The sequence below is a fragment of the Alexandromys fortis genome, unplaced genomic scaffold, assembly GCF_014885135.2.
Source record: "Alexandromys fortis isolate MF-2015 unplaced genomic scaffold, M_Fortis_MF-2015_v1.1 scaffold_76, whole genome shotgun sequence".
NCBI lineage: Eukaryota > Metazoa > Chordata > Mammalia > Rodentia > Cricetidae > Alexandromys > Alexandromys fortis.
In genome coordinates, this window is record NW_026067997.1 from 5,700,815 (window position 1) to 5,722,650 (window position 21,836).

General features: G+C 43.7%; 1 long non-coding RNA gene across 1 annotated transcript; it reads right to left on the reverse strand.

Moving 5' to 3' along the window:
- Positions 1–1,399: 1,399 nt before the first annotated feature.
- Positions 1,400–8,733, reverse strand: LOC126512610 (uncharacterized). The gene is made up of 3 exons (XR_007595100.1): positions 8,309–8,733; positions 8,150–8,213; positions 1,400–1,681 (listed from the first exon to the last, which is right to left on the reverse strand). It is a non-coding gene; the product is annotated as an uncharacterized lncRNA (long non-coding RNA).
- Positions 8,734–21,836: the final 13,103 nt, after the last annotated feature.

Below are 21,836 nucleotides of genomic sequence, written 5' to 3' on the forward strand. Positions count from 1 at the left end.
CCAGCCTCTTGTACTTTTTTAGTCCACTTTTCTTACCACCCAGCTGGTGTGTGCAGAGCTGCAAAGAGTCAAACTCATTTTGATGTTGGTGTAAATCAGTGGGGGAGTCATTTGGCAGTGTCTGCAGTCATGTTTGGTTGTCCCAGTTGTAGGAGGAGCTTTTTCCACGTCATGTTTTCATTGACAGACGCCAGAAGCACTGGCTGCTTCATTTATGAGATGCCCCATTACGAAAATCATCTAAAGCGTATGTAATATTGAGGTTGGGAAACCCTGGTATAAATAAAGATAAAGAATAGGGAAGTTTCTTACAATTAGCAAATATATTTTATCTAGACATACACATGACATGGGAGTTATCCTCAGCTTTAGACCCTCTATTCCACAGGTGCCCTCCATTGACAAGGAGATTGGGCATTGCATGCGTGTTTGTTATCTCTGTGCATGTCTTTTCACGGTTATTCAAGGATATGTAACATTCAAATTAGGATGATAAACCTGCCCACGCTTTGTAAATGGGAATGTGCTGGCCTTTGTTGAAAGGTTGGAGCTCGGTTATGGGCAGCAGACAACCGTGTAAAGAAGACCTCAGGGACTCTTGACTAGGGTGCGTGGAAAATATTTTCCTTGTCAGATCACTCAGCCTGTAAGAGGGTCAAGCCTATGGGTTTTTACAATTTTATTTTACCCAATTTTTGTATATTCTATGTGTGTATATGAAAGGCGTGTTCTGCATCCTCATTTGACTCTGATGAACCGAGTTACTTGTATGCTTGGTTCTACATGACTGCACGAATTCTTGGTATAAAATTTCCTTTTAGCCCTCACACTGAAAGTGTGGTTAATTTTGTTTATTTATTTATTTGAGTTAAGGTCTCCTGTAATCCAGGCCTGCAACGAATTTGCTGTGTGGCTGAGACTGACCTTGAATGCCTGACCCTCCTGCCCCACCTCCCAAATGCTAGAAAATCCAGAGGCCTGCTGCTGCCTTCAGCAACTCTAGTTAATGCTGGCAGGTTGTGGTTGGTTTTGTTTTGTTTTAATTTAAATTGAGAGAGGACTCACTGGTTAAGAGCACCTACTGCTCTTGTAGGGGACTCAAATTCAGTTCCTAGCACCCACATCTGGTGGCCCATACTGTCCATAACTCCAGGTCTGGGGGAATCCACGCCCTCTTTTGTATTCTGAAGGGACTGTACTCAGGTGTACACAATCACACACAGAACACATATATATACATAATTTAAAATTTTAAATTGTATGTATTTACTTGTTTAATGTATGTATACATGCGTGTGCCACAGCCCTCATGTAGAGGTCAGAAGACAATTTACACGAGTCAGTCTCTTGTTCCTCCACATGGGTTCTGAAGATGAAGCTCAGGTCATGGGATGTGGCAGCAAGGCCCTTTGCTCACTGAGCATCTTGCTGGCCCCTCATACTGTTAGTTTGTTGTTCACATTTCTTTCAATAGTGAGTTTTCAGTGCTTCCAAATTTTCCATTTCTTTGACAGCTCTTGAAACAGCATTCTTCATTTTAAATGAACTTATTATGGCATTTTATTTAGGAAAATAGCCTCCGCGAGCAGGATTCCTGTATAACTCTTCCCAATGTGAGCCTTCAGCATCTGAAGGATCGGCGTGAGTGGCTCGAAGAAACACGCTCCTGTTAATTGTCCACCTGGGAACAAGACCACATGTGTGTCAGAATTCAAACTCTACAGTGTCTACACTGGTGTCTAAAGGAGAGGAGTGGTCCAGGATCTTTGCAGGTGCTGTAAACAAAACCAGAAGATGCTCAAGGTCAAAATCTTTCCAAAGTCCAACAAGAATGCACTCCTCATGAATGGAGAGTATAAGGAACAAATGTGGGCCCTAGAACCAGTCTACTCTCAACTATCAATGTGTTCCTTAAGCTTCCAAACAGAGGATAACACATGGGGTATACTTCCTAAACATGGCCGTAACTCAAACCCCCGTCTTCTCCTCCAGACTCTGGAGTGGATTCAGAAAGGGAATTGGGTGACATTTTTTTTTTTCTCCTGGATTTCCAGAAAACTGTTGATTTCACCTTGGAAAACTGGGTTCAAAATACATCACAGACTGTATCTTCGTGTTGACTCCGTCTCTAACCAAACTAAAGGGGGATGGTTAATATTATTTCACAAGCCTGGAAAGTTAATAATAACTAGAGTAATTTGCACCAAAGCTCGATTAATCAGTTTTTTAAAGAAACAGAGCAGAAACTCGAAAGCTGTAAAGTAAACACGACTGTCTTCTTACGTAAACTCCTAACTGGAAAGTTAGCAAAGAATCTTTTATAGCCACAGGGATGGTGTGTAAAACCGTCCACATATGGCGGTAAAGAGCTGGTGTACTCAAAGTCTGGAAAGCAAGGTGGTAAAGGACAGTGGTCTGGTGAAAAACAGACCTCTAGTCAAATCCTGATTTGCCCCTTAGTAGTTAAGTGGGCTTTTTCATATTCAAAAAGAAGAGGGAATAATGGGGTTTACCTTCTAGAAATACTGAGTGATACAGTGTATGTAAGCTGCTTGTGGAGGCCTGAGTAAATAGGTTTGTATTTGATCTCTCTATTTACCTGTTACTTTTTGGCTTCAGAGGTGAAATCCAAGGCCTCAAATATGCTAAGTAAGCAATCTACCACTTATATTTATCTTTATTATATAATCAAGCAAGGAATAGTGGTTTGGCTACTTGGCCATGGATATAAATGAGCGTGGCAAGATCATGGCACTCAATACATTTCACTGAATGCCAAGTTGATCTGTAATAAGAACACTTGCTACCCTGTGTCGGTTTTCCATCACTGAGCTGAAACATGAGGTAAGTCAAGTCATAGGATAAAGGGTTTACTTTGGCTCACAGTTTTGGAGGTATCAGTCCACGGCTGGTTGGCGCATTGCTTTTGGGTCTATAGCAAACCATCATTATGGGCAGGTGTAGTCGAAGGTGCAGCTCACAGCAGCCAAGAAGCAAAAAAAAAAAAAAAAAAAAAAAAAAGGAAAAGAAAAGAGTTCTAACATTCCCTTTAAGGGCACTTTTACCACTGGTCCCACCCCTTAAAGTTTCCACCATATTTCAGTAGGACCATAGGCTTCTCACCCAGTCTTTCACACATGAGCTTTGGAAGGCGCTCATCCAAGCTATCGTACTCCTATTCATGTCATTATTTTACCATGGGAAAGTACACATCCCATTCCATCTGTGTGCACCAGCGACTGTAAGTACCTTTGCAGTGTTGTAAATACCATCACAATATGCCTCTTGCTGTAACTACTTTTCCATCCCCAACAAAACCCTGTATCTATTAGACAATAAAAGATTCTAATTTATGTTATTTTAGAATGATCCTCTTCTTCCTTCTCATTTTCCCTTCCTCTTCCTCCTCCCCATTTTTCCTTTCCTCCCCTCCTCCTCCTCTGCTTCTTCTTGGTCACATGGAAAACACAGGCCTTGGGCTTGGGAAATCTCTCCTCACCCCATTTCATCTTCTTAACACTTTTCTTGGTTTTTCAGTTATCTGTATGTGAAAGGGAATGTGAGTGTAGGGACCTGTGGAAGGGAGAAGAGGGTGCTGGATCCTATAGAGTTCAAGGTAGAGTTGGTGGTGAACCACTTGATGTGGGCTTGGGGAACTGAACTTGGGTCTTCTGCAAGAGCAGAGAGCACTCTTAACCCCTGTGCCATCTCTCAAGTCCCTATTTTATCTTTTACATAAAATGAAGCATATTTCTATTTTTAAATTATCACTTAGAAAATACATGTAAAAATAAACATGAAATAAATATCTAATAAAATGTCTAAGCAAACAGTATCAACATTTTGCTATAGAGTTACAACAAGCCTTCCTCTTACAAACACATATGTATATGGGATTATAAATCTAATAAAACTGTAGTACCTATTATTAATTTTTAAGTTAATTTTCTTTACCCCCATTGAAAATTCTTTATCTAGCAAAGTTGATAAAAGGCCATGGAGAATGGTCAGAAAACAACGTCTTCAGTTTAAAAGGCTTTTACAGGGAAGCAATGAGGAGAGAAAAAAAGTTGTTTTTACAAAGACCACCTTATCTGAAGACGAATTCTCCCTCAACCTGCAACTCTCAAAAGCCCAGCTCCACCTACCGCCTAGAGAGTCTCAAGTGAACAGAAATAAATGAAAACTTTTGTTTGTTTGTTTGCCCCCCCCCCCCCCCACAAGGCTTCTCTGTGAAACGGCCCTGGCCGTCCTGGAACTTCCTCTGACCAGCATAGAGATCCACCTGCCTCTGCCTCCTGACTGCAGGGATTGAAGGTTGCAGCACCACCACTACCACCCAGCAAATGGAAATCTTTTAAAGATACAGCATACAAACTCAAACAAGAGGAATGGAATGGGTGGTGGGAAAGGAATGCAGGGAAACCAAATATATCCTTTATATAGTTTGATCATGTAAATATCTAAATGTTTCATTACAAACAAAGTCTGAAAAAAAAATCTATAAAACTCTAATGCCAAGGGAAACAAACGAATCACATTGGAACTGAAGCCCTGCGCTGGGAGGGCAGAACCAGCAGATCCCAGGAAGAGGGAGGAGGAGAGTAAAAGAAAAAAAGGGGAGGAGGAAGAGAAAGGGAAGATGAGAAGGAAGAAAGGGATCATTCTAAAATAACAAATTAGAATTAGAACTTGAAATTTTCAAGTCCAAATGCATCTAATTGCTGCACGCCCAGTTGTGGTGATATTGTGTTTGTAATCTGACAGATAAAGTTTGCCTGAAGATCAGAGAACAGAGCTTAGCCACTAGTTAGTCACAGAAGCCAGGCGGTGGTGGCACACACCTTTAATCCCAGCAATTGGGACACAGAGGCAGAGGGGTCTCTGTGAGTTCAAGGCCATGCTGGGCTGCACTAGATTGACTCAGACTCAAAGCAGAGTCAGTCAGTGGTGGCTTACACCTTTAATCTCAGCACCGGGGAGATGGAGGTGGGAAGTGATATGGCTGGGTGGAGAGAGGAATATAAGGTGGGAGGAGACAGGAGCTCAGATGCGGTCTGGAGATGCAGTTGGAGGATTCGTAGAGACAGATGCAGTCTGAGGATTCATAGAAAAGATAGGGTTGCCCATTTGGGCCGAGCATTGGTAGAGAGGTAAGAACTCTAGTGGTTGGCTGCTCTGCTTCTCAGATCTCTTAGCTTTCACCCACTAATATCTGACTCCGGGTTTTTATGATTAATAACAAATAGAACTCGTGCTACAGCTAGTGCAACCCAAACAGTGAGCTCCAGGTTCACTGAGAGATCCTGTCTCAGACACTAGCAGTGTATAACAGGAAGACACGCAACACCGACTTCCAGCGTCCACGTGTGCACATTCAGACATGCCCATCTGCATACATGCGCACGCATATGCATACACACACGAGTTTAATGCAAATGAATAATATTGTCATTAACAACAAAGCTCTTAAGCATGAAAGATGAAAGTAAAATGCCAGCAAATATAAGTGGAAAGACTCTACAGGAATTCCTTATTATAATATTAAATTTGAATTAGAACTATCATTACTGGGGCTGGAGAGATCGCCCAATGGTTAAGAGCACTGGCTGCTCTTCCAGAGGACACAGGTTCAGTTCTCAGCGCCCACATTGCAGCTCATGCCTGTCTGTTACTCCAGTTCCAGGGCTTCTGACACCCCCACACAGACACACATACAGGCAAAATACCAATGATTGTAAAATTGAAAAAAAGAAATTATTATTAGTGTGGTCATTTCCTTTCCCTACTGAATATAGATGGTCCTAGACTTAATGATGATTTGGCTTCTGTTTTTCAGCTTTCTGGGAACTTGAAGGAGACACGCATTCAGCAGATTCTAAAGGTTGATCTAGCCCGGAGACACGACGGCACTCTTATGGGGCGAGGAGCAGCAGCGAATGAGGCTCCCAGTCCGCGTAAGGTCCCCTAGGAAAAACGTCAGTTCTTTAGAGTGGGTTTCGTTGCCAGTTTATTTTTGTTGTTATTCTGTTTTTGTTTATGCAGGTATTCTGTAAATAATATGGAGTATTCCCTGCTTTCTTATAAGATAAGCTGGGTAGTAAATGATTTTGCCCAGCTGTGTCCTCGTAACATGCTCTGAGCATGTGTCAGGTAGCAAGCACTAGGCTGAGCTACCGTGTTCAGTAGAGTAGGTATATTAATTAGAGGCAATTGGACTTGGTATTTTCAAGGTCTAATGAGTTTAGTGTGTTGGCAGCACAAGTCTTTATAAATTGAGGAGTATCTATGTATATGTGTCAGTAATTGAAAAGGCAGTGATGAAATAAAGTTATGATTCAGGCAACAATTGTCATTGGCTGACGCAGTTGGAAGAGTGATGGAGCTGACCAAGGAGGCTAAGGCGGTAAGACTATGCCGGTCTTCAGAAGAGGAAAACCCAGGCATGCGGGCCTCCTGATGGGTGCATGTACTCTGAGGGGGGAAGGTGGCCTCCAGGTCCGGTAAGCACTCTAAAGGTAGCGATCGCTTACTCAGTTCAGGAGATAAAGGAACAAGTTAAATGACACCCCAAGAAAATACATAGTGCACAAAAGGGCCATTTGTTTGTTTGTCATTGTTGTTTGAAATAGGATCTTGCTTTATAGATCAAGTTGGCCACAGCCTAAAGTTTCTTTTGCCTCAGTCACCCAAGAGCTTGAATTACAGAGTGATGTTTTGCTGATTTTTTTTTGTTTTTTCATGTGTATGTGGGGTGTGTGTGTTTGTGTGTGTGTGTGTGTGTGTGTGTGTGTGTGTGTGTGTGTGTGTGTATGGGCACCACACACTAACATCAAGAATCATCCTCCCTCCCTCTTCCACCATATTCATTGAGGCAGGGTCTCTCAATCAAACCAGAGCTCACAGATTTGGTTAGTCTTGCTAGCCAGCTTGCTTCTGAGGCTGAAATGATGAGCAGGTCACCACGCCCACTGGACATTTATGAACTCCAGTCCTCGAGCGCCTGAACTGCAGAGTCATCTCTCTAGCTCCTAGGTTGCTCTCTCAAAAGCAACAGCATTTCCCTTGTAAGACGTGTGAATGAATCATGCCAAAGCTTTTTAGAGAAAACCAATGAAGCTTGAAATCCCATCTGTTTAAAAATATTTCTGAAGATTAAGCAAAACACACCAGATTTTTGAGTCTAGAGTGTTGCCTTGGCCTCAAAGAAACTTCAGATGCTCTTTTGAAAGCTTAAAAATCCTTAAATATATTGTTAGACATTTTAATTCATTTGTGTCATTTCCCCAAGCAATAATGTGAATCAGATATAACACCTACGCCTATTCAAGGCAATAAAATCTAAATACCAAACTACATGTTCCTGTGCTGGTGAGAAAACTCAGTGGATAATGATGTTTATTGCTAATAAACATTGTGGATCTCTGTGTGACCTAACCACCATCTCAGAACCCACATGGTGGAAGGAGAGAAAGGACCTCCACAAGTACATTGTAACACATGTGCTCTTCCCATAAACAATACGTGTTTGAAAAAATTAAAAACACAAGTTTTCCAAAACATGTCACAGAAACAATGAGTTGATTGTAAATTATGATTACTAAATAGTTAATTTTCCTTGGTGCTATGATACTACTTAATAATAAAACCATGACATAGCGTTCTAGTACTTCACTGATATAAATTGTTGGCCCTTCCAACAATTACATAGATCTCAGTGCCTCTATTTCTCCTATTTAGCAAATTTTACTTACCTAGGGATCTTCGTGGTGCTGAAATTAAAATACGCATATTTTGGTTTACTAGACTTAAGGATCATATGTTCCAAACCAGCCAATTATGATATATTTTAGGGCGTAAATTTTAGAGGTTCAAAGGTTGTTGGCTAAATGCAATTGTGCTTTTTATGTCACATGTTAAAAAGAAATAAAAATTCTCTGGCAGTGGGTGGTGCACACCTTTAATCCCAGCTCTTGGGAGGGAGAAGCAGGTGGATCTCTGTGGAGTTTGAGGTCAGACTGGTCTACAGAGCTAGTTCCAGGATAGCCAGGGCTACGCAGAGAAAGCCTGTCTTAAAAAACATAGATAGATAGATAGATAGATAGATAGATAGATAGATAGATAGATAGATAGATAAAAGAAAACTTACAAACAGATGAATCTGTAATGATACTGAAGATTCTTCCCAGTTGCTGCAGATAGGTTTATAAATCCTGTGGGAAAAAGATATTTCTGTAAATGGCATTTTATTGAAATCAAGAATAGGTCTATTAAAAAAGAGGAGCATTGCAAATGTTTTCTTTATTACATTCTTTGTGGAGTACACTCTGGCAAAATAGAAGACCTTCCAGAAATCATGTCACTGAGCACGAAATCCCACTCTGCACAGAAGCGCCTTTGATGCCAACGGGAGTTCTGTGAATGGAACAAACGCTGAACTTGACCCTGTAATGTTTAAACTGCAATCCTCCCCGATCTTGGCAGAGCCTGGCTTCCCACTGAAAAGAGCTGTGGTCTGTGCAGGGATTACACGGCAGGTTAACAAGCTAGTTCTTCGCTTCTTTTGGAGCAACAGATGAGACATAAAAAACCTTCTTTCAGGGCTATTACGTACTTTCAAAAACAAAGGCTTTAAATGAGGCAATGTGAGCAGGTAAAAGGTGAATGGGAGTTTACTTTGGTAATGGTTTTAAAACTACCTACTACTCTGCTGGCTGAGAATCATCAATGAGTCCTAAATGTATGACAGGGAAGGAGACCAAGGATAAAGGCATCGATTTTGAAAGTAAATATCAACTGAGCCTTGCTTATGTTACATTGTGCAAGTGTGCAGAATGGTTACTAGAAACATTCCAGTGCAGTGATACTTGATTTAATTAAATAAAGTTGAGACAAAATACACATCTTAAAAAAGCAAAAGCCGTGAGATGGCTCAGAGAGTGAGCAAAGGTATCTGCCTATCTGCCGTGCAAGCCCTGTGACCTGTGGTTGATCCCTGGAATCCACAGTAAAAGCAGATGGAAGAGAATGGACTCCACAAAGTTGTCCTTTGACCTCCACATGTGCACTGTGGCCTGTGCATCCCTCATTCCACACATATCAGACACACACAGCAATAATGAAAGAAAATGAGAGTCTTTATTTCAAGGTGAGCATGGTGGCTCATTCATGCATTCCCAGTACTTACGAGGCTAAGGCAGGAAGAGTGCTGTGAAGTTGAGGCCAGACTGGGCTGTCACAGTTCCAGGCAGGTTTGGGTCATGGAATGCCCTTATCTCAAAAGAACAAAAGCAAACCAGACATATAAAACAGGTAAACAGCTGCAGCAGAGAGAGAGAGAGAGAGAGAGAGAGAGAGAGAGAGAGAGAGAGAGAGAGAGAGAATGGTGTATGTGTGTGTGTTGGTCTTTGTGTGGAATATTACATTAACTATGCAAAAATGTGGTATATTTGTTTATACTGTATTTGTTTAATGATGTAAAGATGTATTGCTTTGCCTGCCTAAGACATCTGATTGGTCTACTAAAAAGCTGAACTGCCAATAGCTAGGTAAGGAGAGGAATAGGTGGAGCAGGCAGGCAGAGAGAATAAGGAGAAGGAGGAATCTAGATGAGAGATGGGGGGGGGTGCGGGGGCTATTTAGACAGCCAGACTTGGAATAGGACATACAGAATGAAAGAAAGATAAAAAGCCCAAAGGCAAAACGTAGATGAAGAGAAACAGATTAACATAAGCTCTAAGAGCTAGTGGGACGAGCATAAGATAAGGACAAGCTTTCGTAATTGATAACAAGTCTTTGTGTCGTGATTTGGGAGCTGGTTGGTGAGAAAGCTGGCTACAGATCTTAGTTATGAGCTCCCTCACTTAGCAATTGCTGCAGCCCAAAAACGAGAGAAAGAAGGTCTTTAATCGCCATCTACCCTGTTCTACTGAGGCACTTGAATAACACTGTTAATAAGGTCCTGTTTTAGGCTGTTTAAGGTGGAATGTTTTTGTCCTCCCCTTGTCTACTTCATAAGCTGCCTATCTACCTCAATGCTGAAAAATTGCCTATATATTAGAAAGAAAAGAAAAAGACCAGTTTTTGTTTAGAGAGAGTATATGAGAAAGGTAAAGACAGGGAAATATTTGAAAATAAAATTGAATTTTTTTTTGCTTTCATTTAACAGATTATGAATTATGCAAAAAAAAAAAACCCAGCCCTAAACCCAATGATTTAGAAGTGAAATGTTTTCTTGCTTTCAGTATAGAAAACCTACAGGTCCCAGAACTAAAAGTAGTTCAAGGGCTACAGGTGGTTTAATAGTTGGTGCTGAGGGGCTGCTCCCTGTAGCTGGGTCCACATCCCAGCCCTGTGGTCTCCTAGCTACCTAATCTTCTGCAGCCAGGTTATCTATTAACTGGCGTCGTAACTTACTGTTCTAATAAGGATGCACTGAAGACGAGAGTGAAGCGAAGGGCTTGGGAGACGTGTATAAAGGGCAGCCTGTGCTGCTGTGTCAGCGGCAGACGTAAGTCAGCTACTTCCTTAGAGAGCTGAGGACACCAAGGACACCCGGAGCCATGGACCTTAAAGTCCAAGGACGTTTTCAGAGAGGCCTTTTGTTTCTTCACCTCTCTGCTCAGGAGGCTGAGGATCTTGTCTCCTGGTGACACCAGACAACTTAAGAATTGTAAAAGCTGCCTCCAGCAGCTGTCTTTCTTTTTAAACAATTGCAGAACTGTATGTGTGCATGAATTTATTTCGCCAGGAATGGAACTCCGGGCTTGGTGCATGCTAGGCAAGTGCTCTACCAGTGAATTATACCTGTAGCTTTGTTATGCTTTCTGTTACAGATTAAAAATTTCCATACTAGCCCGGGTGGTGGTTATACACACCTCTACCCCCAGCACTTAGGAGGCAGAAGCAGGTAGATCTCTTTGAGTCTGAAGTCAGCCTGGTTTACAAAACGAGTTCAGTACAGCCAGGGCTGTTTCACAGAGAAACCCTCTCTTGGAGTGAGGGAATAAAAATTACCATACTTAATGCCATGTCATTTATTTAATATATTTTTTGCTGTCATTTTGAAACAAGGTTTCATGTAGTCCAGGGGCTTGTTTCACACAGCTATGTAGCTAAAGATAACATTAAACTTCTAATCCCGTACCTCCACCCCCTTGTAATGCTGGGGATTACAAGCTTACATCATAAGGAGTGGTGAATTTTTCAAATTTTAACTCAACTTCCCCCCACATATATACAACATAAATAATTTCCTGCTTTTTGTGGGGAACATAATACTAACCCCCCCCACTTGATTCAGTTAGCAAATTTTAACTGCCTTCCTCCCTCTGCTCATACATTGTTTTTGACAAATTCATTTCAGTTTTCAAGATATTTCATTCTGTGTGAGATACTAGCAGGCCTTTGGAGGTAGAGGTGTGAAGATCAGCAATTCAAGGCTCACCATGCCTACACAGCGAGTCGGAGAGACCAGAGAGATGGCTTGGTAGTTAAAGAGCCCTTGCTGCTCATCTAGAGGACACGAGTTTGGTTCCAAGCACCTCTCAGGGCATCTGATACCTTCTTTTAGTATTCATGGGCTCCTGCACACATGTGACAGTCACATAAACACACATATACTCACATTAAAAAAAAGAAATCTTGTCAGAGAGTGGTGGTGCATGCCTTTAATCCCAGCACTCAGGAGGCAGAGGCAGGCAGATCTCTGTGAGTCTGAGGCCAGTCTGGTCTATAGAGCGAGCTTCTGTCTTAGCCAGGGCTAAATGGAAAAACCATGTCTCAAAATACCAAATAAAATCCAAAATAGTGAGTTTGAGACACCCCTGGGCTATATGAGATCCCATTTCAAAAACTGAAATGAACAAGAATAAAGAGATTTTTATTTTAATCTCTCATTTTGGGCCTACTTTAGTTTATTTTAAATTTGTAGGATTTTTAAAAAGACTTTTTAAAAATATATATGAGTGTTCTGCTTGCATATATGTATGGGTACCATGTGTGTGCCTGGTGACCGCAGAGGTCAGAATCAGGCACTGGATCCCCTGAAACTGGAGTTATCAACAGTTGTGAGCTGCCATGTGGGTGCTGGGAATTGAACATGGGTCCTCTAGAAGATCAACCAGTGCTCTTAGCTGCTGAGTCATCTTTCCAGCCCTTTTATTTCATTTTAAAAATGATGTTAAGCCTCACTTTGTTTTCTGTTCAGATCCAGGTACTTTCTCTTTAGTTGTCTTTATGATAATCTTCAAGAAGCAAATCCAGGGGTGTGTGAGGAGTAGTGAAACCCCATGGTAACAAGAAAGGAGCCTCTCTCCTTCCTCTGAGCCCCTGCAGTAGCTCCAGATTCCTTGGATATTCTCACAGGAGTCTCCAGGACTCACCGAACTGGGCACTACCAGCCTGGCAGAGAATTGCGAAGTTGCTTCCCTTAGAGGCCCAATCTCATCATGTACTGTTCTTCTGGAGGGCTGCTATGTGACCAACTCTTGTGATTTGCTAGAATTCTTTGCCACTGTCTCATCCTGTTCAGTCCTTTTTTGGAAGCATCTCATACAGGTGTTCCTGCTGGGGATGGGCTTCAGGAATCTCTGCAAATACCAAAGTCCCCAGCTGCTCAAGTCCCCTATACAAAAGCAGAGTACCTGCTTGTCCCTGGCACACATCCTCCCACACACTGTAAAATAAATCTAGGTGCTTTACAATGCATCATAAAATGTGCATTCTATGTAAATGCTTATGTGTAGTGTTTAGGGAACAATAAAAAAAAAGTCTACAAATGTTCAGTGCAGATGTAGTGTTTTTCTTCCCAATATTTCCAGTCTGTGATTGGTTGAATCTGTGTGAAACTCAAAGATACTGAGGGCCAATGTATCTTTAAAACTGTGTTTTCCAAAGCCTATAGCACTGCAATTTGGATAAACTATGGGAAACTCATGCCTGGAAGCCTGGTAGTTTAGGCTGGGGGAACATGCCCAAACTTGACACTCTTGGGGTACCACTCTCCAGCTTCTTTACAGGTGTCATTCAGAGTGACACCAGAAAGACCCTGTCTATATTCTGGGGCCAGGGGTAAAGCATTTTAACTCCAGTCGGCTTGCCATCAAGTTGGGCTACTTCCCTTTGTGTCCACATTGTAGGAGCACCCTTTGACTGTGGCTCAGAGCAGTTCTTTTTGCTTGACAATATTGAAAAGCAATTATTCCAACTACAGGGCAAATAGCAGAAGCCAGCAGGGCGTTTAGATATCCTAGGCTCAAATGGGGCTGTTCAACCCAGAGTTCTAGTTCCTTTACTATGACTATTATTAATATTAGTTTAGTGAGATAGGATCTCATGTATCCCACAGTGGCCTCAATCTATGGAGCTGAGGATGATCTTGAACTTCTGATCCTCCTATCCCTACCTCCTGAGTTTCTGAGTGCTAGGGTTACACACCCATTTATGGGGCGCTGGGATGGAAGTCAGCATCTCTAGCCTGCTAGGCCTGCATTGCACCAACTGAGCCGCTTTCCTAGCCTTATGTGTTTTCAAATGGTCATTGGCTCTTTATACTGTGTGTGCACGTGTGTGTGTGTGTGTGTGTGTGTATACACCACCAGTCTATGTCTTTTGTTAATTGTTCAATTGGACTGTTATTCTCTTCTAGACTTATAAGAGATTTTTATATATTACAGATATTAACTACTATATCTTATATCTTTTTTTTTTCTGTCCTAGCCTGCTATTTATCTTTCAACTTTGTTTATGGTGTCTTTTGCCAATGGGAGTTTGAAAATTTCAAGTAGTTGTATCTGTCAGTCTTTTCTTTGGTGTTTTCTGGGTTGTTCTATGTTTGGATTCCTCTGTGGTGACAGTGTGGCAGAAGCGGGAGGGGGGCGGGGGACTGGGCTCTTCCTCCCCTCTTCTCCTCTTTGCACCTCCTCCTCCTTTCTTCTTCACCCCTGTGCAGCACTAGGGATTGAGCCTAGGCCCTGACCCACACTAGACAAGCACTCTGCCCCTGAGCAATAAATATCCCATCCTCAGAGAAACAGGCTTTTATTAACTTGTGGTGTGACTCAGGGACAGTTGTCAAACCTATGGGGGTTTTCCACCTATAAAATTAGTTGAACTTGAAGTGAGATGACTTCTTCCTGATTATTTGAAATTACAACTTCTAGTTTTAAGAGCTTCTTTTCTTTTTTAAAAGTCCTTTTACTTTTCTTTTTTAATGTTAATGTTTATTAACTTTTAAAACATTTTCAAGCAGCATAATAAAATATAAGAAAAAACAAAAACCACCTTATTGAAACTGGACCAGATAAGCCAACAGAAAAATAAAAGAGAGGCTTTCTCTGTGCAGCCCTGGCTGTCCTGGAACTTGCATTGTAGACCAGGCTGGCCTGGAACTCAGAGCTCCACCTGCCTCTGCCTCCCAAGTGCTGGAACTAAAGGAATGCGCCACCACTGCTAGGCTAAGAGCTTATTTTCTTTAAGTGGACCAAACATTCTTTATAAGACAAATATTTATTTACCCATCAGTATTTTTGGAGTATAATATCTAGCTACTACCTAAATTATTAAGAATACTAAATTTTTGGTCTTTGAGTTAATAACTTGAATTTTTATTTAAAACATGATGAGTCAATACCTTCTACAGGTGACAGACTTTCTTAAAAAAAAAATGAGGCACTGCATTTAATACGGAATTTAATATGGAATTGAAGGTTTCCGTACTGTGTTTGTCACCTTTAGTCACTAAATACTTGAGATAAATAACCTAAGGGAAGTAAGCAACTTATTTTACCTTGGAGGCTTCATTCCACAGTCAGACGTCTAGTAGCTTTGGCCCTGAAGGCAGGCAGAGCAACGTGGCCGAGGCCTGGGATGAAGAGGAGTGGCTCACCTCCTCTCTGCCGGCCGCTGGGAAGCTGAGACAGGCAAGGAAGAGTCCAGAGACTAGTATGCTTCTTAAATGTACCCTCTTGGTGGCCTCGTGTTAACCCCTGGACACAGCCCTCATGAGGTGTCACCTCTCAGAAGCCCATCATCTGACAACAACATTTTAACACATGGCCTTCAAGGAAGGTGTTTAGAGGCAGATCCTAACATACGCCATGTAGTTGCCAAGTCAATGAACGTTTAATATTGCTTATGCTGCTTTAGATATAACAAATGATGGTTTACTTAGGTAGCATTTACAATATGCTTTAATGTCCACCATTTTATTTGGCACTTGAAATAACCATATATGTGTGTGTGTGTGTGTGTATTCATATAATACAGTTAAAATAGGGCTTAATTTCCCATTTTATAAGTGATTTTTCGATGGTTCTCAACTAGAAAGTGCTGGTATTAATCCCTGAACTTTTCTACAAAATGATCATATTGATAAGAAAGATTCTATCTGCAGCAGATGAAATAGAAACATGAGTTATCTGTGAAACAAAAGCCATGAAATAAGAGCCCATGGAGGAAGTGCTTCTGGTGCTCAGCAGGCTAAACAGAAGGACTGAAGATCTAAGGCCAGCCTGAGCTACTCAGAGACCCCCCTAAAAAGGAAAAGTATAAAAACAAAATATTCTTTGAAATTTATAAAGAAAGTATTTTAGAATATTGAGAACTTTTTCTTCTCTATGACAAAACATCTGGTGGAAGCTAAGATGTCTTTTACTAGTAGCCTAGTATGTGGTATAGCAGGAAAATGAAGGCTATGCTATGTAAAGTTCCACATAAGAAAATGAAAAATCTCCAAGGGAGTTTCAAGGGGGAGAAAGAAATTAAGCGTCTATCACAGAGGGAAACTGGGAGGGAAAAAACCAGGAATAATTAAAAACTAAGAAATCTGAAATAGGTGGCTGGTGGGATGGTTGACATTCATTCCAAATAAAAATACAGAGAGTGGATGGGGAACTGGCATAAAAATAAAGAGATTGGATTAGAGGAAACAGGAAAGAGAGAGGAAACATTTAAAATTATGTTGCTGTTTGGACAGCAGTGGGGAAGGAAATTTGCAGGCTATTTCCAGAAAATAAATTTATCTGTAAGAGAAGAAATGAAGCCTCGTAAAGCATACCCAGAATTACTTTAGAAGACATAATTTAGAAATATCATTTTCCAAATACTGCCTAAACCAGATTTAGATAAGATTTATCCAGTATTACAGTTATGCTATGCCAGCCTTTAACAGTGTAGAGAGGTTTTACTTTTTCTGAGATGGGAATGATACAAGGCTTAACTAGAAGACAGCTTTTTAAAAATTTAGCTGGTATTTTACAGCAGGGCATTAAGCCACTTTCTGCACCTCAAATTATTTTCAATGCCTATTCATCCAGTTGCTATTTTACTGGTATTTTAAGTAGTTTTTTTTTAAATGCTCTAAGAAAACTTTTAATTCATGAAATGTAGACTTGATTAAGTAGAGGAAGAATAATTTTGTTATCTAAAGAAAGATTTATTATTATTATTTGCCTCACTTGGAATTGCAAGCCTGCATGGATGGGCAATGCATAGCAATATTTAAATTTTTGTTGATTTGTTAAATTGCTAAAATATTTTTTTAATGTATACTGTAATCTGATGGAAATAGATATGATTCATGCTAGGAAGAAGTAGATCGGCAAGGAAGCAGAGGTGGTAATGATCGGGTAATTGCTTATAGGCTCAGGACAGTTTGGGTTTCATATTTGCCACGCTGTGTAATCATCTGTCTGCTTCCATTTTTAAAGGTGCTGCTTTGCCCGGTAGACTATGGGGGGGGGGTCTTAGAAAAGGCGGGAGCACGATACACGTTGTCAGTTTGCTTTAAAGTCGCCACTAACCCCAGCTAACTCTCCTGAGTCTGCCAAGCAATGCGCACAGCGCTTGGCTAGCTATTCCACTCAGGACTGCCAACTGTCTGTCGTGGAGTTGCTTTCACAGTCCCCATTCTGATGGGGACACTCACGTTTATGCCGGCACCGACTGAGGAACTTGGCCCCTATGGCCCAATAGCCATGTTTCTGATTCAGTCACGCTTCAGAAGCCACACATATAATCTTTAGGCATTGTTTATAGTCTCCTCGTATTAAAAATATTCAAAAGGTATCATAAATTGAACCTTTCTAGCTCACGAATGGATAGGGTAAAGGGAAAAGATTAACAAGTATACATAACCGTTCCCCCTTATCCACACGTTCACCTTTGCCAGTTTCAGTTACCTATGGTCAAATATGGTCTGAAGATATTGTATGGAAAACGCTAGAGGTGGCCACGTCTTACATTTTCAACTGTGTGCCGCTCTGCTTTGTTGTGATAGGGATGTAAACCACTCTTCTGCCCCCTGTATTCCCATCGTGTCTGTTACCCACCCGTCAGTCACCGTGGTGATACCGAGTGCCTGTGTTCAAGGAAGGCTTACGTAATAGACCATTGCTGTACCGTATAATTTCTCTCACAATTCTCATCATGTAGACTTTATGGTTGTTTTGTTGTTGTTATTGCTGCTGTTTGTTTTTGACATAGGATATCTTACATAGCCCCGGCTGGCCTTAATCCTATTGCTTTTTGCCTTGTGAGTGCCTGTGAGTGTTACACAGACGTTTAGGAAGACTTCGTTCAGCATAGCTTTAAAAATTACATTTTATTCGTGGGCCTTGGTATGTGTACGTGTGTGAGGAGGCCAGAGGACTTTTGCGAGGTGGCTTTCTCACGTGAGTCCTGGGGACTGGATGAGAGTCACGAGTCCGGCTTGAGGACACGCACTTTCACCCACGGAGCCATCTCGCTGGCCCTCATGTGATTTTATTAGCTTACAATTATCCTACTGTTGCTGCCGATCCCTGGTGCATTTAGTCTATAAACTGAACTTCCTCATCCTTATGCATGCCCATGAAGAACAATGCATCCAGGGCTAGTTCTGTCTGCAGTCTTGGGCATTGGTGGGATTCCGGGAATGTGTCTGTGTGCAAGAGAGGGAACCACTGTACCGGTGGGGAAACTCTGAAACTTGGACGGAAACCTTTTCACCAATAGTCTTTGGCTGTAATTCATAAGACAGTGCTAAACCTTTTTCCTTTTGTTGTGAGAGGAGTAGTTCTATTCCCAAACTATTATTTAAAAATTCCTAGTATTGGTTCCTGTAGGTGTTGGGATGCCTCTTTTGAGTCATAGATTCGCTCCCTGACCTTGTGCTCTCTGTCCAGGGGCTAAGAGGGAAGTGAGAAGAAGGAAGTGAAATAGCCACTGCAAAAAAATGACATGGTATAATTTGGCCCAGTTCATCTACAGCGCCTTGGCTTGTTTTTAATCTAACCCCTTGCTAGTCAGAAGGTTCGTTCTCCTAAATACTACCATGATTTAAAAGAAAAAAAAAGTAAGACAGAAAACTTTGTTTTTAGATGACTAACTCTTTGTCAAAGGCCGAGAAAAGAGTGCTGGTTCCTTGTACTCTTCCAGTGTCTCCTCCTCAGGCTTCGTTGACATGGGGCTTCGGCAAGGGTCTTTTAAAAAATCGGTCAGTTAGGCCTGGTGGTGGTGCATGCCTTTAACCCCAGCGCTGGGGAGGCAGAGGCAGGTGGACCTCTGTGTGTTCGAGGCCAGCCTGGTCTACAGAGTGAGTTCCAGGAGAGCAAGGCCACTCAGAGAAACTCAGAAAAACCCTGTTTCAAAAAATCAAAACCTAGCCGAGTGGCCGTGGTACACACTTTTGATCCCAGCACTTGGGAGGCAGTGGCAGGTGAAGCTTAGTGAGTTCGAGGCCAGCCTGGTCTACAAAGCAAATTTCAGGACAGCCAGAACTGTTATACAGAGAAACCCTGTCTTGAAAAAAAAAAAACAAAAAACAAAACCAAAACCAAAATCAAACCAAACCAAAACACCAAAGTAAACCAAGAAAATACAGTGCCAATGCCCTCATTTGGGGTTATTTTTCTTCAGCAAAGTGGCTTTATTTCCATCAGGCAGTGTTCCCCTCAGCCCTGGGTTTGGGAAGGGGAATCCCAATGGGGACGCTGAACTGCTATCAACAGACATCAGTTTACTCTTGAAGGTGGTCCTAGAGGCCAGTGTGTCACTAGTGAGTCACATTAAGGCCGTCTTGCTGAAGGTGGGATTTTAGTTTCCCGTTTAACGATAAATGAAAGAAAAGCTCAGTCCATCGTTCAAGGTCTTGTGAGAGGGCTTTCAAAGACAACGCATCCGTCAAGCACAGAACAGGCATGTGTGTAAGAAAGTCCAGGCAGAGGTTCGGCTATTTCTGTGTGTGCTGTTCATGAACTCAACAGTGATGGATAACAATGAACTCATTTTAGTGCCCGGTTCCTCTACTCTCCCTTATACTGTTCTCAGTAGTGAGATTCATTGTCCTGTACCTACTCAGCATCAACATATGCTGTCCTTATTTTCTCCTCCCTCCAAAAGCTGCTTTAGAGAACAATCTGATGAATTAGGTATAAATGACTATTAAGGCTTAAAATATTACCTTTCCCGGGATTATGGCTTTGCTCTAGAGAAATAAGCCCTAAGGGGATAAATGCTACTGACAGAATTTCAGGTGAGTTACAGCAACTGTTAGATGGAGTGGTAGTCAGAATGGTCCCCAGTAGGAGTTAAAATAAAAAAAGGTTAGCACCAGGGCAAGTTTTAGCCTAGTGATGGGTTATTCAGGCTGCAAGTAGGTTTATTTCAATCCATTGTACTACCCTCTCCTCAATGGTGCTGGGGATCACGTCCAGCCCAGGGTATGTGTGAGCTAGGGAACCCACAGGCTGCAGTACTGGAATCCCAGAGTTCTCACCGGATGGAAGCTGCTCTATCCAGAATGCTTTAGGAGAGCAACGCTCTTTGATCGCAGCCTCTGCACTGAGTCCTGATCAAACTCCTGACCTGCTTCCAAAGTGGAGTAAAACAAAACTTTCTCATGTCGGTTGAAACAGTCTGTACGAATACACTGTTTAAATATACAATGGTTAAGAGCCATATTAGTGTAAAATAGAGATACCTCGGTGCCATGCTCAGAGTTGACAGTGAACGTTCTCATAGGCAGCAATGAAGCCCCGGCATCGCCGTCCATCTTCACCTTCTGCTCTATGCAGAAACTAACGCCTGCCTGTGCTAATTCTCGCAGCTTTGGGTGTAGTTAAAACACTTCCACTGCGATTCAAAATGACTTGAATATCTTTGGAGTTATTCCAAGTATTTGTCTCTGGCGTAGAACTCACTTTAGTAAAGAATCCTTGGGTGGACTTCGCGAACTCTTTCCTCTGGACGCGAGCCAAAACTCATCTGTAAAGCATACAGCTTTTTATTCAAACTTGGTGATGAATAATTATCTCTGGGCTACAGACGGAAGAACTGAACCAGTGGCTTGAAGGACCCAGAGGCTAATTACCAACCCTGTGCATAGTTAATACGGCGGAGTGGGGGTGGACGATGGTTTGCCCAGAATCTATTCCATTCCCTAGGGTAAAACAAGGATGTTCTGTCTGCTAACATACTTAAAGCAGTAACTGTAAAAACGGCAATGTTATGGTTGAAGCTTTCGAAGCCATATGTGTTGACAGAATGCTTAAGTCTCTCTCTGCAATAAACGCAAACCCTGCCAGGCAGAACTACCAGGGCCAGCGCGACTGAACGACTTGCAAGCCCGAAAAGCATAGGGGCTGGAAGGCTGTGCGCCGCGTTCGGAGCGCATCCAATGTTTCCCCTAACAAAGGCACCGTCTTGAGGCAATTTCGCGGGCCACGATCCCCTCCCACCCCCATTCCAGCACCAGCTTTGTCTCCTCGGCGGGGCCCCAGCCGCTGGCAGCCAGCTCGGCCCGGCGTGGGAAGAAGCTGCAGCGAGCAGCGGAGGTGGTTTCCTGCAACCTGAGCGTGCCATTAGAGGCTGTCGGAGCGCCGCGGCTGAAAAGAGATACCTGCCGCCTGCAAATCGGGGCTGCACCCGAACAACCTCTTTGCACCAATTAGGGCCGTACGAAGAAACTCGATCGGCCCGGGTGGCGGAGGCCTCGCGGGGTCGCGAGGAGCCCGGGGCGGGGGCCGAGCCTCGCCGGCCGGGTGGGGGGTGGGCCTCCCGCCGCGCGCCCCCCGCCGCCGACGTCGGCCGCGTCGACCCCGCGCGCGCTGACTGGCTCGCGCCGGCCTTCGCCCGGCTGTGGGCGGTTGGGGCGCCCCCGCGGGAGGCCGCCCCGCCCCCGCCGCCGCCGCCTCGCAGCCTCGGCCCCCCTAGCCGCCGGGGCGGTGGCGCTGTTGCCGCCGCGGCCTGTGAGGCAGAAACTCCCTCCACCCCGGGCCGGCCCGGGTCCGCCTCCTCTTTCTCTGCTCGGCCTCGCCTCCCCTCTCCCGTCCGTCTCCCGCTCGACTGAAAGGTGGCGCGGCGGCGCGCGACGCAGCCCCGGTCCTCGGCGCGGGCCCGCGAGCTCCTGAGGAGGAGACCCGGAGGCGACGGCGCCACTGCGGCCGCGAGGAGGACGGCGGCGGGAAGGCGAGGGGGCAGAGGCCGTGCCGGACGGACGGACGGCCCGACGGACGGACGGCCGCCTCGGAGCCTGCCTGCGCGGCCGGTCGGCTCCGGCTCCGGGCGGGCGGGCGCAGGGCGCGGCCGGCGCACTCGAGACAATACCCGCGCGGCGCGGCTGTGGGGGCGGCGGCCTAGCGCGGCCCAGGCCCGGCCGAGCTCCGCGTCCTCGCCCCCGTGAGCCGCGCGTGGTCCCGCGGCTTCGGGGCGGGCGCCGTCCCCTCCCTCCCCCTCGGAGGCGCGCCGCCCCGGGGTTCCGGGTTCCCGGGGCACCGAGCTGGATCCTGCTTTTCACCCAGGCAGGAAGTGAGTTTCGCACGGCAATTCCGGGTGGTGTCACGAGTGAAAAGTTTTTC